This window comes from Mesoplodon bidens, assembly GCF_964165515.1.
Source record: "Mesoplodon bidens genome assembly, chromosome: 14".
In the NCBI taxonomy this organism is placed as follows: domain Eukaryota; kingdom Metazoa; phylum Chordata; class Mammalia; order Artiodactyla; family Ziphiidae; genus Mesoplodon; species Mesoplodon bidens.
This window is the reverse complement of record NC_138170.1, coordinates 68,083,998-68,100,664: the sequence shown is the minus strand read 5'-3', so window position 1 is coordinate 68,100,664 and position 16,667 is coordinate 68,083,998. Positions and strand designations below refer to the sequence as shown.

The 16,667-nt window shown below is 45.4% G+C and overlaps 1 protein-coding gene across 2 annotated transcripts in view; it reads left to right on the top strand.

Annotated features, from left to right (window-relative positions):
- Positions 1-998: 998 nt before the first annotated feature.
- MAPRE3 (microtubule associated protein RP/EB family member 3) overlaps positions 999-16,667 on the top strand; it is a 50,086-nt gene continuing 34,417 nt past the window's right edge. The window contains exon 1 of one of the 2 annotated variants that reach the window (XM_081254761.1): positions 999-1,182. The gene's annotated coding sequence lies outside the window, so the exon portion shown is untranslated. The remainder of the gene's footprint in view (positions 1,183-16,667) is intronic. The other variant, XM_081254760.1, reaches the window with a different exon arrangement.

Below are 16,667 nucleotides of genomic sequence, written 5' to 3'. Positions count from 1 at the left end.
AGCTAATGAAATCATGAAGTGGTGAGCATAGTGGAGCCCTGGGTGGAGCACTGGAGGACAAGGACAGTAGGTGTGGACAGGAAGAAGAGAGATCTAGAAGAACTGGGGAGATCCATAAAAGCTGACCTGGAACAGGGAATTCGGGAACACCAATGAACATATCAAGGAGGGAGCTAGTTATGAGAGGGTAGAATTTAAACCAGCTAGTGGGCAAGATGAAGAAACAGGCATCGTTTACAAATGCATTGGGACAGAGACAATAAGATTGATAAAAATTCGTGACGTGTATAGACGATTTTGATAGCTCCATTTAGAGGTAAAGGTATAGACTTTCTGGCAGGAGACAAAAAGGAATGCTTAACACAGGCAGAGGAAAATTGAATTTGGGGATTAGAGTAACAGGCTGCGATTGAAAGCCATAGACCAAGAGAGGAGAGAAAACCCAGCCTTAGCTCTCTCCTGTTGCTAAAAAAGAAGAAATATTCTCCCTTTTCTCCTTTGCAGTAGCCGTGAGACAGATAAGAATCCGTCATCTAGAGGGAGGAGATATGGGGATATATGTATATGTATAGTTGTTTCACTTTGTTATAAAGCAGAAACTAACACACCATTGTAAAGCAATTATACTCCAATAAAGATGTTAAAAAAAAAAAAAGAATTCGTCATCTGGCTACTATGGAATCAGGTGTAAATGGTTGTTCTTTCTGTGATCAGTTAGGGTGGAGGAATTGTTACCCCGTTGCTAAGGAAAAAGGAAGGGGCTGTTTCCAGTTGCCATGGTGACAAGGTAAGAGCGTTCCCTCGATACCGCCGTAAATTTATGAGGCGGTGTCCTTTCCTTGTTGCTATGGCAACTTAGAGGGACTGTTCTCGTCGTCCCCACCTCCTATCGCAGTTGCTAACACAAGGTGGAAGTAGGGGCTGTCCTTCCCTCTCCAACCAGTTGCCTTGGAGACGGCTGGTGCCCTGGCCCCGCCCCGCTCGGACTGACAGCGGTGGCCGCATCGCGCCTGCGCAGTGCTCTCTTCCCCCGCAGTGTCTGTGCGTTGAAGCCGGAGACCGCGGCGGCCTCTGTTAGGACCCTCCGCCCCAGAGCCGCCGGCCGGAGCCGCAGCCTCAGCCGCAGCGCCCCCGCCGCCTGTCCCCTCCCCCGCCGCCTCCGCCGGAGCCATCTCGCGCACTGTGAGTCCGGGCCGAGGCGACCGACGCCGTGGGGCTGAGTCAGCGGGAGGCCCGGGCCCGAGCTGGGGGAGGGGAACCGAGCTGCCCCCCTCGCCTCCCGACCCGCGCACCCGCCCCCCAACTGGGTCTCCCCCACGCCCGCCTCCCTTCCTCCATCCCTCTCTCCCGGGCTCCCCGCGGCCTCAGCCGTCAGGCCTTCCCGAGCCACTCCCCCTCCCCTTCTCTCCCCACAGACCCACCTTGGGGGTTCTTCCCCGCTGGATGCGGCGCTACCGCACCTCTGCTCTGGACAGATTTTTCCCCAAAAAACTGCCTCCCGTTCGCCCTTGTCCCTTCTCCTTACTCCTCTTGGGCCTGACATCTCCGGCCTCTCGAGTTTTCCCCAGTGATATGCCAGAAAAAGAGTGACAAGGGAGAGAGCGAGGGGAGACTGGGGGGAGGGGGGACGTTGTGCCTGCCCAACGTTGGGGCCTCAGGTTTCCTACCCACACGCTCCTGCCCCGGCTGGCGTGGGGAAGCAGGTCTGGACAGTACTAACTGGCTGCTAAGAGCTTGTGGGGCTTTCCGAGTAGATTTGCTGGGAAGCGTTCCGCCCCATCATCATGCTCAGCTACTGCTTAGTGAGCACTCGCTAGTGCACGGTGGCCTTCTAGTGGGCTGAGCTCTGGCTTTGGCGGGCGCTGTGGAGAGGGACTAGAGAGAGTGGAGGGAGGGGAAGAAAAGGTTGCGTTTGGGAGCTGAAGTTCCTGCGCTTCCAGTGCGTTGTTGTGAATAAGCATCTTGCAGTACTCTTTAACATGCTTTCCCTCCCCCCACCGTCCCCTTCCCTCCCCCCACCCCCCACCCCCCCGCAGTACAACATGGATATAATGGGAGGTTTGGAAACAGGCCTGATACCCGTAGCAAATGCTTACTGTTCGTATATTGAAGGGTTGTGATCTCTGATACCTGTAAATTCCAAGTGGTAACCAACTGGGCAAGAGTGAGTTTTAACATAACATGTGCAGAGTGGAGAAGGAGGAGGAGAACTGAGGTTTCTCTCTGGTGTAGGGCTGAGGCTTGCACCCCCTGTTTCCTGCAGCTGTGTCTCTGTGGGGACTGTCACCTGATAGGGGTTCTAGCATATTTGAACAATTCCCTGGGTTATGTTTGCTACCCATCCACCTGCCCGTCGTGCATTCCCTGATCTTGGAATAGAGCAGGATCCCAAACTGTTTTCTCTTTTCAGAAGAAATGGAGCTGAAGTTAGAGTTGGTGCACACAGCCAGAAGCTGTCTCTTAATAAACGTGCCTCAACTCGAGGGCTCCTAACTACTGTGTGTACCTCACTGCCAACTTCCTTTGATTCTTTTTTTTTTGCTTCCAGATTTCAGTGTACTGTTAGAAAATATGTGTAAATATCACCCAGTTAAACTGTAGAAGAGGCTTTGGGTTTTTTTACTTCGGGGTGCAAAAGGCATAGATGGTTCAGTTCTAAAAATCATGGTGAAGAACCCACAAATTTGGAGTTTCTGGCTTGCAAACGGTGAGAAATAACAATTTTGCGCCTTGACTTTGCTCAATCATGGCCTATTGGCAGCCTCCTCAGAGCCACTCCCCGCCCCCATGCCCATCAGATTAGTTTACAGTAGCAAAGACGGCTGTCGCCCTAGTTTTAAACATAGAGATGAAGTTCAGGAAAACTACTGCCCCCATGCAGCAGTGCAGTTTCTTCTGTTTCGAATGCCAGTCTGGGGTTTGGTGGGATGCACCTGCCTGCGGGGCGATGGGAACTGTGGGGCCTGAGAGTTACATTCCTTCTGTGTGGTCCCCTCTGTGTTGCATAGCTCACCGAAATACCCGAGCAGGGCAGGAGCAGACAGCTGTGCTGGAGAGCTGCTCCTCCTGGGTTGAGTGTATTTTGGGAATCAGCGATATTACTGGGGTGGAGGGTTGTGAATTAAGAAGCAAGAAACTGTGTCAAGGCTAGTTAGATCAGGAGGGTGTGAGTAAAATGTTCCCTTTACAGTTTACTGTGGGATAGGACATTTCCAGAGCATCACAGTGGTTTTTATATAGGTTAATTTGCCTTTAAAATCCATACCTGTATTTTATGAGATAATGATGGAATGCCTTTTAAACTGCTGCTGTTGGGAAACAGGACTAATACCTGTGTCTTAGACGTTGCCTATCCAGTTGTTACTGAGTGTAATTGTTAAGATCAGGGAGAGGGACATGATTTGAACCAAATTAGACCTAAATCTATGTGATCTATGTTGTAGTTTTGTAGCACTATATTTCCTTGATTCTAAGACACACCAGCAACTTACCAGCAGCTTTTAGGTAAACTCATTTAACACTACCAGATCAAAATATATATGTTGAGTCTACGGTGCCTCCTAATTTCAGGAACATTAAAATAGCCAGGAAGCGGCAAGATTTGAAGGAGGGATTTGCGTGTCTTAGAACTGAGAATGATATTTATAATATTCCTGGGTATGTGATGATCCTGAGAGTGCATGCATTGTGAGGACGGATTTCCTTAAGTCCTTTCCCTAAGCCAGCCTAATCTGTGGGGTTATGTATGTAAGATGACTGACTGCAGTTAGGCCTGGCAGTTGGCTGTTGAAGAGAGGAAAGTTCCTATGTGGGAATCCATCCCAAGGCCTTCATATGGTACCCTCCAGAAGCTGAGCCAACTAGCTGGCAGCAAACATCTTATGAGCTATACCTGAATTTAGCCAAGTAACATCTTTCAGAAGCTGAGCAGAAAATGTAATTTTTCTGAACCAAAATGCATCTGATTTGTTCACAGACATATTTGTAAAGATCCTAACGCACATGTCCTCCCCCGCATAGGATGTTAGAAGTGGAGAGGACTTCACATGGTTCAGTGTTCTCATTTCCAGATTTCAATATGAGACACCAAGAGTTAGTGACTTGCCTGAGGTCACCCAACTAATGTAGAAAGTGTGTGAAAACATTTTGTCAACTGTGTACACCATGGAAATTAATGTTGGTAGTTATTAGTGGCTGAGTCAGGATTAGGACCCAGATTGCCAGTCTAGGGCTATTCTGCAATACCATGTTACCTCGTCCCTCATATTTAATATTCTAGAGGTTTTAATAAAAAATAATTTAGTAGTCTGTAATTAGCCCTGTAGACAAGGGCTTGTTTTTTGTCTGATTGCAAAGCCAGGTGAAGTTGAGTGTCACACTGTCTAATTAAATATTTATTCTTGCTATCTCAAAAATATTTTTTCCCCACGCATTGCATTTCAACTTCAGGGAAGTTTTTCCTTTCTTAAATTTGCATCATCTAACGTAAAGCAAACGCGAAGGTGGGTGTTTGAAGTCTTCGCAACTTATCTGTGAGGCCACTGCTGTATTCCAGGAAGCAAGGTGGAGAGGGCTGAAAGGGGGCTGAGAGGAGGAGCAAACTGGATTATCTTCCAGCTCCCAGGATGTAACCTTCTGTGGTTCCTGGAAGCCATAGAGATTTCTAATCCCTATCCTTGAGAAAGGGAGGTGGTCTGGCCTCTGGAAGCAGACAACATATACTAAATTATTTTTTATTAAAACCCTCTAGAATATTAAATATGAGGGATGAGGTAACATGGTATTGTAGAATAGCCCTAGACTGGCAATCTGGGGTCTAATCCTGACTCAGCCACTAATAACTACCAACATTAATTTGCATGGTGTACACAGTTGACAGAATGTTTTCACACGTGGCCTTTGGTGAGTTATGGAACCTGAGTGCCAGTTTTCTCATCTGCAAGCCTGAAATGATAACCATCTGTTTTACAGAGTGGTTGGGAGGATTAAATGAAAGGAAGTATGTAGAGTACCTACTTAATAAGAGATAGCAACCATTAATTTATATTACTAAAGTATAAAATAAAAAATAATGCTTTCCAAATTTTATCATGACCTAAGTCCATCTTGGCCCCTCAATTCAGCAACCCCCATCTCCCAGCAGGCCTCTCGGTGTGTTTGACATTCACAGAGGGATTTATCCTGTGAAGACCTGGCACTTGCAGTGTTATTTCAACTGCCAAAATAGGAGTATATGAACTGCCCCTTTGTCTCCATGTATTCAGCTGACCTGGTTATCTGAAAGGCTGGCAGGGCGGGAGCAGTTGACTAGGAGAGCAGAGACTCCGTGCGTTTGTGTATGTCGTGGTGGCCATTAGTCCTCCACTGGGGAGGCCAGTCTGGGGAGTGATCTTAATTTGAAATGGAAAAGCTGCTGAGCTCTCCCTCGTGAGTCAAGCTCGCAATGGCCTTCATTCAGTTCCTCTACTATTAGAGGTGTAGCTTTAATTGGTGACTGCTCAGATCAGCTCTGCATCTGGGAGATCTGGAGGGCCCAGGAGAGGAGCTATCTGCCTTAGGAGGGAAACCTCCTTGCTAGTGAGGAGAGGTAAAGGGAGGTCATTTGGGGTGGCAACGGTTCCAGATGGAGTCAAGGTGGAGACTGCCACGTAATTAGGGAGCCCGGGCAAGCCATTCAGGTGGAACACAAATGAATTTAAATTCCTAAAAATTTCATTTGGAAAGAAAATACTCATAAATAGGCATCTAAAGACTGAAAATTTAAACACAATAGTTTTAACCTCTGGGAAGTGGAATTTGAGTGTGGAGGAGTGAAAAGGACACTCAAAGGAGAACTTCTTTTTTTCATATATAATTCTGTCTGTGAATTGTTGTAAGAAGCATGTGTGCTTTTGTAATTTAATGAAGACCAATAGAGTTGGTAGTGGTTGTTTTTCAGTAAGTACATTTTGGTGAGCAAGAAGCAGTTGCCTTTACTTGGAGCCGTCAATGCTTGGGGCAGATAGGGTTAGACTGCTTCCTTCAAACAGGCCAAGCCAGTTTGCACCAAACCAGGCTCGTAGGTAAGGACAGGACCCTCCAAAGTGGCTGCTTCCTGGCAGCCCAGGATACTTCACTGACCTCCTACCTCACCACCTCTTCCTAATCTTTTCATTCCCTTCTTGAGAATTGTCCCTTCCTTCTCTTGAACAGTTGAAGTAATCATTGTTATTCTAAAAGCTATTTTAATTTTCAGCTATTGATGAAAATGGCATCTGACCAGATGACCTTTATGAAAATCTGTGCCCCTTACTTAGCATGAAGAGGGCTTGAAGTATAATGGCACCCAGCTGAAATGCTGACCTACTCTGTTATGGTAGCTGCATTTTAGATCAGGTCGGGCTGATAGAGCACAACTTTCCCACAGTGATTTATTAACTGCTTCCCCTAGGAATCACTGATAAACAGACAAAATTATTAAGTATTATTGAGCTTTAATTTTCTCCTAAGTTGGTCAGTTGTGTTTCCTAGCCAGATGTCCTGTTTATTATAGAAAGATGACACACCTATCATTGGACACGTGCTTTGACTTGCTTAACCAAGCATTAGGATGGGTTATGATGAGTAATTCACATTCCATCACGCAGTCTGCCCTTTGGCCAAGAGTACAAATTTGTGCGACAGTTGGCCAAGGTTGGTGAGGCTTCCTGTGGCCAAGGATGGTTTTTCTCTGTGTAGAGTTGACTGGCTAATACTGGCCTAAGTCCAATATCTTGTTCTCACTAGCATCGTGCCCTACCAACTTTCCTAAACAGGTATAATGTAACATCGTTGTTTTGAGCTCTGGACACATCATTTGCCCGAAGTAAATAAAGATTTGGTCTATCTAAATGTTGTGACTCCATGTAAAATGATGTTTTCCCTGAAACTATTTCCTGTATATAGGAGATACATACCAGTTGTGTGATATGTTTAAAATAACTGAGCAAGAAGCATGGCTTCAAATTTGCCTGAGTAGTTTTGACAGTATGTATCAAAAACGTTAAAAGTAGCATACGTTTAGATCAGAGATTGCTGTTCTAGGAATACTGCGAAAATCAGAGATGTATATAAAAATACCTATACAGTGATTTTTATTAATGCAACATTATGAATTATAATCATTATTAATAATATCAAATAGTTAAAGCAACCAAAAAGATCAATAATTAGGCGTTGGTCAGTTCACCTAGATAAAATACTGCACAGGCATCAAAAGTCTTGTAGAATATTTTTTGATATCAGAAACTTTTGATATAATCAATGAAAAAAGGATGCAAAATTGTGTGTCAAGAATGGTACCAATTTTATTTTAAAATATATGAAAAGGCACTAGAAGGGCATATGCCAAAACCATAAGTGATTATCTTTAATGAGATTACTTTTTTTTCTGAGTGCTTTTCAGTGTGTTCCAAACTTTTCTGCATTAAGCAGCTATAACTTTCAGTACAAAATTTTTAAACCAGTGATATATAGTTTCCATGTAGTAGAGCAATCGCTAAGAAAATCTCAAGGTATTTAATTTTTTATTATTTTGTTCCACTGTGGTCATGATTCAAGGTAAACACTTCTCAAAGGTGTTCCTTTAGATAGTACTTCATTTCTTCTTTGAGAGAGAGCGTGCCTGGAGTATTACTGTGTGGGCGTGTGACTTAAAACCATAGTCTAAAAACTCTCAAGTCCAACCGTCCAAATGAAGTAGTCTCTCTTGACTCAAATGAGATGTAAAAAAAAATTATGAAAAGGAAGTGTCTTACAATATAGTCTTCTTTGCCTCTTAACTTTTGCCGTTTAGATTTATCAGATTTCAGTAAAACCCCGTGTACCACCGGGCTCCATTTGGGTGGGCTTTTTCTCCCCGTGTCTTTGCAGATTCTCTGGTGTCCTGGTTCCCCCATGTCTCAGGGGCCTTATTTGAGGCTTTCTCCCGTGTTTTGGCGGTTGTGCACCTATCTGAACTATCTGTTTTGAAAGACTCCACCCAGGCCTGCAGCAGCCTCCTTCCTCCCTTTGCCCTGGCCATATTCTGTTCTGCCATCAGCTCAGAGGCCCTTTTTCCTCCAGGCGTGGGTGGAGAAGGTTGGGTGGCCACCTGGCAGCAGAAGCCTGTGGCGGGGATGGGCTGGGCGGGTCCCTGGAACTGCTGACTGTGATGGGAGGGGCTGGCCCGGCCGCTGCTGTCCTCGCGTTCATTTTCCCATCCACGCACACACTGTGCATCATCTCAGTGGCCTGTCCAGTGGGCTGATACCTGCCTTCTACCAGCGGTGGTGTCGGCCCACCTCTGAGCACCGGGATGTAGAGCTGAGGAACCACGTGGTTTATCACACAGCTCGGCCTGTGCTGCTATATAAATGTTTTCTAAGCAGGGTCTGCCTCTTCTTCCAAGTGGTTCTGACTCCCCAGACACCTGTCCCAGACAGGGTGGAGGCCTACCCTGCCACCTGGGATTGTTAGTGAATGTGTCTTTGGGTGTGGCTCGCTGGGGACACTCCACCACCTGGAGAGAGCGACTGGGGGAGAAGCATTCATCTTCTCTTGAGGGCGTTGTCCTGGTCACCTGGTAATTTAAATGGTGTTTCCTGCCTGGTAAGAAATGAAATCTCAGCTGCTCTGAGTCAGCAGGATCATAGTTGAACTGCCGTGTGTTGTGCCACGTGAAAGGGGCAGGCCTTGGACACTGGATGAAATTAAATATCCCTTCCCATATGGGGAGTGTCTCACTGAAGGTTTATCTCCAGTGGTGTAACATGCACTGTGTAGCTAGACTTTTCTGCAGCACCAGACTCTTGGCAGACAGCCGTCAGCCCCCACTCCCGTCCCTGCAGATTATTGCCACTTACCAGGGTCTCTGATTTAGTCTGTGATCTGTCCTGATTTTAGATGGGTAGAGTTCACAGCTGAAAGCTCCCAGTTTGGGCATCCTATTAACACCTTTAAGTGACAGGACCACTGCTAAGTACAGAGATGTGTTATGCTGGCCCTAAAATAGCAAGGTACAGTGTTTTGAGAGTTGATAACATTTGTATTCCCCAGATAGTATAGTTTCCAGGTTTATAGGTTATTCATATAAATTTGCATATTGTCTTCTTAAGGCCTTATTCTAAGTATACTCTCAATAAGATCTCTCCAAGTCCTTTCTGTTTTGTATTCTGAGTCATTATGGGGTGTAAAAGAAATGAGATTCAACCCCTGTCCATGAGAGACTGCAGTCTGGTTTGGAAGATAAGGTGGATGTGTGGAATGATTAGCTTGCATGATGACACTGGGAGTTGACAATACATCTGTGCTGCTTTGTGGTATAAGCCATGGTCTCTGCCCTTAAGGAACTCAGCTAACATTCTGGCAAGAGAACTGGACACAAAATTATATAAATCTCTATCACACAAGGGGGTGGGAATGCCAGCAGTGATGGGAAAGGGTGCTTTGGTAACCCAGACAGAAGAGTGACCCTGAGCGTGTAAGAGCTGGGGAAGCCTTCAGAGAGGGAAGCGTATCGGAGCTGGGTATGCAGGGTAGCACAGGATCCCACCCACCAGAGGACAGATGAGTAGGAGAGTTCAGGCAGAAGAAATGAAACGAACAGCATATTGTGAGTCACTAGCACTACAGAGTCTAAACTCAAAAAGGGCTCCTGAGAGGAAAATGATCATTGTGAGCTGGAGTAATCGGAAAAGACTTCACAAAGGAAGCAGACCCTGAGCTTGTCCTGAAGATGAGAAGACTTTGAGTAGACAGGACACCAGAGAGGGCTTTCCACGAGGCAAGGTGCCGCGTCTTGGAAGGAATGACTGGCCAAGGATCATAAGTAGGTCACCTTTACCAGATTGAGGCTGTGAGAGTTTGGACAACATTGGGGACATTAGTCAGAAATTAGGAAGTTGAAGAGACAGTTTGGAGATAAGTTTTGGTTTAGGCCTGGAGAACTAAAGATGACAATTGGAGACATCCAAGTGGAGTGATCACAAAAGCCCAGAAGCTGAGGATGAAGGTTGGGTGGAGCTATGGGTGTGAGAGTCAACAACACAGGAGCGATGGCTTCCCTGAAAGGGGGTTTCTCCAGGGGTCTTGGGTACAGAGCACAAAGACCAGAGCCCCAAGTAGTAAGCTTTGAGAATTGTCCATAATTAGGAAAAAAGTGAAGCAATGTGGGGAAGTAGGAGGTTTCAGAGCAAGGGAAGAGAGCTTCAGTGCTGCTGGTTTAACTAGACTCAAGGATTCATCCAGAAGAAAATCATGGCAAGGGTGTCACTCCAGTAAAACACTGGAGATGGAAGCCAGATTGGGTAGCGTTAAGCAGGGAACTGGGTACAGAGAAAGTAGAGGCAATAGATAGTCACCAGAGAACGGCAACGGGGAAGGGGAGAAAAGTAGTAACCAGAAGAAGCAGCAGGATCAAACTTCTTTTTGTTACAATTCTGTTCTTTATCATCAAACATATATAACATTTTAGTAAGCATGTATTTTTTGTTTATGTAGTTTTTGTGTATTAAAGTGTGCTTCATCTACAGATTTCTCTATATCAGCATAATCCATAGGTTTGTCACTGCAAATATCCCGTTCCCTCTGTGGTATTCCATTATAGTGATACCAAAATGTGCTTAACCATCAATCTATTATTGGGCAATTAGGGTATTTCCAATATTTTGCAAGTGTAAGTATCTCTGCTCTGAACATCACTGTACAAATTACGTTTTTTTCCTTTTTGAGTTATTTCTTCAGGGGTATATCCTATAAAGCAGAGTTACTGAGGCAAATGGTACAAACAATGTTAGGTTTTTTTAAATTGAGGTATAATTGACATATAACGTTATATTGGTTTCAGGTGTGCAAATAATGATTCAATATTTGTATATACTGCAAAAAGATCACCACGATAAGTCTAGTTAACATACATCACCACACATAGTTACAATTTTTTTTGTTATGGTCTTTTAAGATCTGCTCTCTTAGCGACTTTCAAATACATAATACAGTATCATTAACTGTAGTCACCATGCTGTACATTATATTCTCCAGGACTTATTTATTTTATAACTGGAAGTTTGTGCCTTTTGACCACGTTCATCCAGTTCCCTCACCCCCACCCCGACCTCTGGCAACCACCGATCTGTTCTCTGTGTCTATGAGTTCAGTGTTTTTAGATTTCACATATAAGCGAGATAATACAGTATTTGTCTTTCTCTGTCCAATTTACTTCTTTCAGCATAATGCCCTCAAGGTCAATCCATGTTGTAAATGACAGGATTCCCTTCTTTTCTTTGGATGAAAATATTCCGTTCTGTATATATACCACAGTTTCTTTATCCGTTCATCCACTGATGGACACTTAGATTGTTTCCATATTGTTGTTGTTTTAATAGCTTTATTACACATTGTTCTCCCTGGTGATCCAGCCAACTTACAATCAGAGTAAGAGTTTAGTATTGACTTGGAATGATTTCTGAAAATAAGGAGACATGAGCATGTTTGATGGTGGAAAGGAAAAGGAGTTATTTGAGGAAAATAATCCACATACAAGAGAGAAAGCGAGCAGATAGGAATGATCTTGAGAACACCAGGGAAGGGATAACTTTGCAGGAGAGGGAAGGACTCCCTTCCTCTGAGACTGATAGGAGGAGAGTGTATAGCTCTTTCTACCCCTGACTTGCAGGGTGAAGTCCAGGGGAGATAACTGGAGTTGCTACTCATAAAAGACCTTTTCCTCAGTGAAACAGAGCCAAGGCTGCTTGCTGAGGTTGGGGGCGAGGCCCTGAAGGTCTGAATTAACCACTGTGAGAAATGAGCCTGGGCGTCTGAGAGGTGAATGAAAGTCTTGTTGTGCAAGGGTGAGGGCTGAGTTGGACCCATGCATTCCTAAGGGCTAAGTCTCTGAAGTCCTCTAGCCTGGAGAAGCGGCAGTAAGTGGGGCAGCACAAGGATGGGGGTGGCTTAGCATGCTCGGGGCAAGGGTTCTGGGGAGGCAGAGTTTGAGATGGCAGTGAAACAGCTGGCCCTAAGGTCAGAGGTGGAAGGAGGCACTGCAAATCTAAGACAGGCACTGGTTGTCAGCAGAATGAGGGGGAAAGTAATTACAGGCTCCAGTGAGCACAGAAAGGGGGGTTGGAAGGTGAGCCATGAGCCGTGAGGAGGTTTTTGACAGAGGAAGGTTTTAATTTTAAGAGGCTGTTTTTACTTGGAATTATTCACCTTTGTAGAATGTTCGGGGGTGTTTTTGTTGTTGTTTGTTGTTGTTGTTGTTTCTTCCCTTAACATTTGGGCACGTATTACCAGCAACATTTTTGTAGCTAAAATCTCTGGTGTAGAGCTGTGCTTCCAGGGTGTGGCAGGATTACCTCTGAGGTTGATGGAGGAGAAATGAAGATGGAGGAGCTTCACAGAGTCCGGCTTGATAAGGGGCTTGCACCGTGAGGTGTCTTTGCTTTCAGCCATTGCTCCTGTGGTCACAGCTTGTCGCTACGGGGTGGCACCCAACCACCAGCCCTTATCCACCCACATGGTTTTAGTGTTTAAAACCTGAGCAGGCTGACCTTCCCTAGGCTCGGCAGTCATATTTTCGATGCACTGTTGTGTGGGTCTGGCTGTTTCCGACTCTGCCCGGGAGCCCTACTGAGCCATTCCTCTCTGGCCTCTGTCCGTGAAGGTTCTTCCTCCAGGCAGATACAGCCCCTTGCCAGGGACGCAGTTTTGTGAGTGGACTGTGGGTTCCGTTTCAGCCTCACTCATCCCCTCCCTGGGTGCTTTGTGCCATGTACAAACTGTACAACTGTATAGAGCAGCTCTGTTTCTCTCTTGCCTGTTTTGAAACTTGGCCTAAGGCCCTTGCCTCCTGTGACCGGTCTCCTTCTCATGTCCTCCTAGATCATCCACTTTGACCCTGACTCTGACTGACACCCTTGGTTGTGGCCTCTATTCCACTTGCCATATTCACATTACCATCACACCGCACAACTAAAGCCCTTTACACAGCTGACCATGCATAGCAGTCACAGGGGCCAAGCAAGGAACTGAGCAAGGTGGAAACACATGGAAAGGGAGTGCCAACATCAACACAGAGACATGGAAAAGCCAGGGCCAGCGCTCTGCATCCTTTCCAGAGCCTTCAGCTGAGTCTAAACCTTGCCTGGATATTTTGTAAATGGTGTTTCATTAAAGCCAGGACTAAGCAGGAGTATGGCTCCCAGCCAGTACCTACCAGGAAGGAACAAACAGCTCACCAGTGCAGGCCTCAAGCCAGGTGGGGTAGGCACTAGAGTGCATTGTTTTGCATGGAGAATTAAACGGGCCCTTTGTAAACATAGCCCCCTGCTGTTGCTCTTTTCTCTTGCCTCCTAGTCAGCCTAAGTCTGAATAATTAGCCCTTGGCCCATCAGTAGCAAAATGAGGAGGAAGACTACAACTAATAGGCTGCAGTACACTTAAGAACCTTGAACTCGGAGTTAGGAGACTTGGGCTTAGAGTTATACGACCTTGAACAAGGCACACCTCTTCCTTGATCCCCACTTTCCTTTTCTATTAAATGAGGGGTCTTTGCATATGCTGTTCCCTCTGTCTGGAGCATTCTTTCCTGGCCTTTTTAGGCCGAGTCTCCGTAACCTCACTGTGTCTTGGCCTAAATGTCATTCCCTAGGGGAAAGTGTTCTGTGACCTCCATCCTCACTCCACTCTAGGTTGGGGACCCCATGACAGGGTTTTTCAGATGGTAGATTACAACCACTAATTGGTTGTGAGACCAATTCATTGGGTTGTAACCAGCATTTTCTAAATGAAAAGACCAGGGAATTCCCTGGTGGTCCAGTTGTTAGGACTCCGTGCTTCCACTGCAGGGGACACAGGCTCAATCCCTGGTCGGGGATCCCACAAGCCACGCGGTACAGCCAAAAAAAAAAAAAAAAAACAACAAATGAAAAGACCAGAAAATATCAGAGGGCATCACTCATAGTAAGAGTAAGAATTGTTTAATGGAACTTTTGTTTTATTATCTATGTCTGGGTGTGTGTGTTTGTGTATGTATTGGATTGAATATAAAATGTATCTTTCACCAAGAGGCAGAAAGCCATGCTTTCAAAACACCCTAGTCATATATGTTTACTCTACAGCACTTAATGTGATTATAATTACGTAGTTATTTGTATGATTTTATTACTACTTACCTATTTCACTAGATAACAGGCTTCATGAATCAAGGATCAAGACTGACTGACTCATCCATATAAGACCTAGAAATTGTTGAGGCTCAACAAATAATTGCTGAACGAGTGGATTTCTTGTTGCTGTCAGTCCTTAGTTCTGTGAGGCAGTTCCTAGGAGTGACTAGATAGTGGCTGCAATAATAAACCAAAAGCCCTCACATTTGTCCCTACTGGACAAAAGTAACAGAAAGAGCGGCTCTTGGACCTCTCGGTCTCCACGTTAGCAAGGACTGGCACCGGAAACCGGGAAGGCCAAACCAGCTCCCCTGAGAGGGAGAAGGGAAGAAGAGGACAGATGCCACCACCCTATTCAGTAAGGCCGCACTTGGGCAGAGGTACCTGTCCGGTAACAGAGAGACAGGACGTTCAGAGACCAAACCCTCCACGTAATCTGTGCTCACATAAAGACAAAGGCGACTTGCCTAGTGTAAGCTCTCCCAAGGGCCCATTTCCCACTCTCCTGGGTATGGGCGACCAACCCTTGACCTAGGAGTCCCCTGGGTTCCCAGGATAGACTCCAGAACTCCTATTCCTCCTGTAGCACCCTCACCCCGCCCCCCAACTTCCAGAGAACTGATCTGCTTCTTGAGGCGTCTTTCCGAACCTAGCCAGCCTCACAACAGGTAGAATCAGTACCCTGCACCTTCCCAGCCGCGACAAGCCTCTGACTGTAGCCCAGAGGACTTCCCATGGCCTGGCAGGCTCCATTAGCAAGACCCAGCCAGGCACTGCTTTGGCCCAGAGCTGTACTGGGATGTGCTAACGATCGTAACTCGAGAGGACTTTGTTTCCGAGGCCCTCTTGAGGAACACAGGCCCTCTCAGGAGTACTTAAGGAGGCCCAATTTGCTGCTTCATCTTCAAAGTTCATCATCTGAACTCAGATGGTTCTGGCAGCATCTAGCTGTTCTGTGGAAATCAGCATCTATCTGTTCTGTGGAAATTATGTTACTTCTTGCCTGGAGCCAGTGACCTCTTTGGGAGAGATGAGGGGATAATAACTAGTTGTTTTAGAGCTCCTAGAACTGTTTGGTTTTCCTGGCATTGACAACCCCTTCTAAAAGTCTCTCCCAAGAGGCTAACAATTGGCTTCCTTAGGAAGCTTTCTCAGGCACCTGAGCCGCCCTTGGTGGTTGAGGGCAGGAGGCGAGCTAAGAGACGTAACCGAGAAGCCTTTACTACAGGTTGACCTTGAACAGCAGCCGCCTCTCACCTCTGGTCCTTTTCCCCCTGTTGGAGATTTAGGGTTTGGAAAAGGATTCTTCAGAGAGCTGCCAAGTCCTGTTATTCCTCTGAAGAACACTCTTGAGAATTTTTATATCACTTGTCTCATTCTCACCCTAATAATCAGTGAGTCCTAATTTGTATCCATACATTAGCTTTCCTATGAACTAAAAAAAAATTATTCTCAAAAATCACTATTACCTAGCCCATATTTCAGAAAAATTTTAGAGCGATGTGCGTTTAACTAACGCCTTTAGTGTAGAGTAGTCATCAAAAAAACCTTTTTTGGATAACAAATGTAAGTCAAAATTGCCTTTACAATATTTTAAAATTAAAACATTACAGAAATGCATAATGTAGAAAGTGGAAGTCTTCCATAACCTTGTCCCCCAAGGAGAAATCAGTGCCACAATTTTGTTGAATATTCCAGCTTTTTTTCTACATACATACTCTAACATATTTATTATTTCTTTCTAAAAACATGAGATCCTCCTATTTTTCACTTATAGAAAAAATGGAAAGGATCGAAAAAAGTAAACAAGGAAATTAAAGCCATTGTAATTCCACCACTCAAACAATAGTGGCATCAAGGGGCGGCCATGGTGGGCTTTAGTACTGCCCCCTTGCAGAGCCGCCCAGGTGAACCTATAGTCCAAATACAAATGTGTGCTGGTTCTGCAAACACAGTTTCAAGACTCTCTTCTGTCTCCCTCTTCCCACCAGATTACCAGCCAGCCCCAAGCCCCTCCATTCACGAAACCTGTTGCCACCACTGTTGTTTACTACAGTGAATGCATTGCTACATTTTCTTCCAGTTTTTAATTACGTTAAGATCCTGTCCACTTACAATGTCTCCAGTAGTCATGTTCAAGAACCAGTGCAAGATACACGTGGAAAGCACTTTCCATTGTCCCGGGTAACATCATATTTGGTTTTGTCCCCAGTAGCACTATTTCCAAGACACTGAAATAACGTCAGGGAACTCTGTTTTGAATTCATCCCTGGAAGATGCTTTCACTGTGCTAGTGAAGAAGCTGAAACATAGGGCCAGTGACTTGTTTAAGCAGAATAAAACTCTGCCTCAGCTAGACTTACCTACAGATGTCGAAATGTGTCAGGATTACTCGCTGAATTGCCTAAATTCACTGAAACACTGAAGGAGTAGAAGGGACATTCCCAGGTTCTGAATTCTTCCTTCCCCAGCCTAGTTATCAGCTGCTTAGTACCCTTTAGA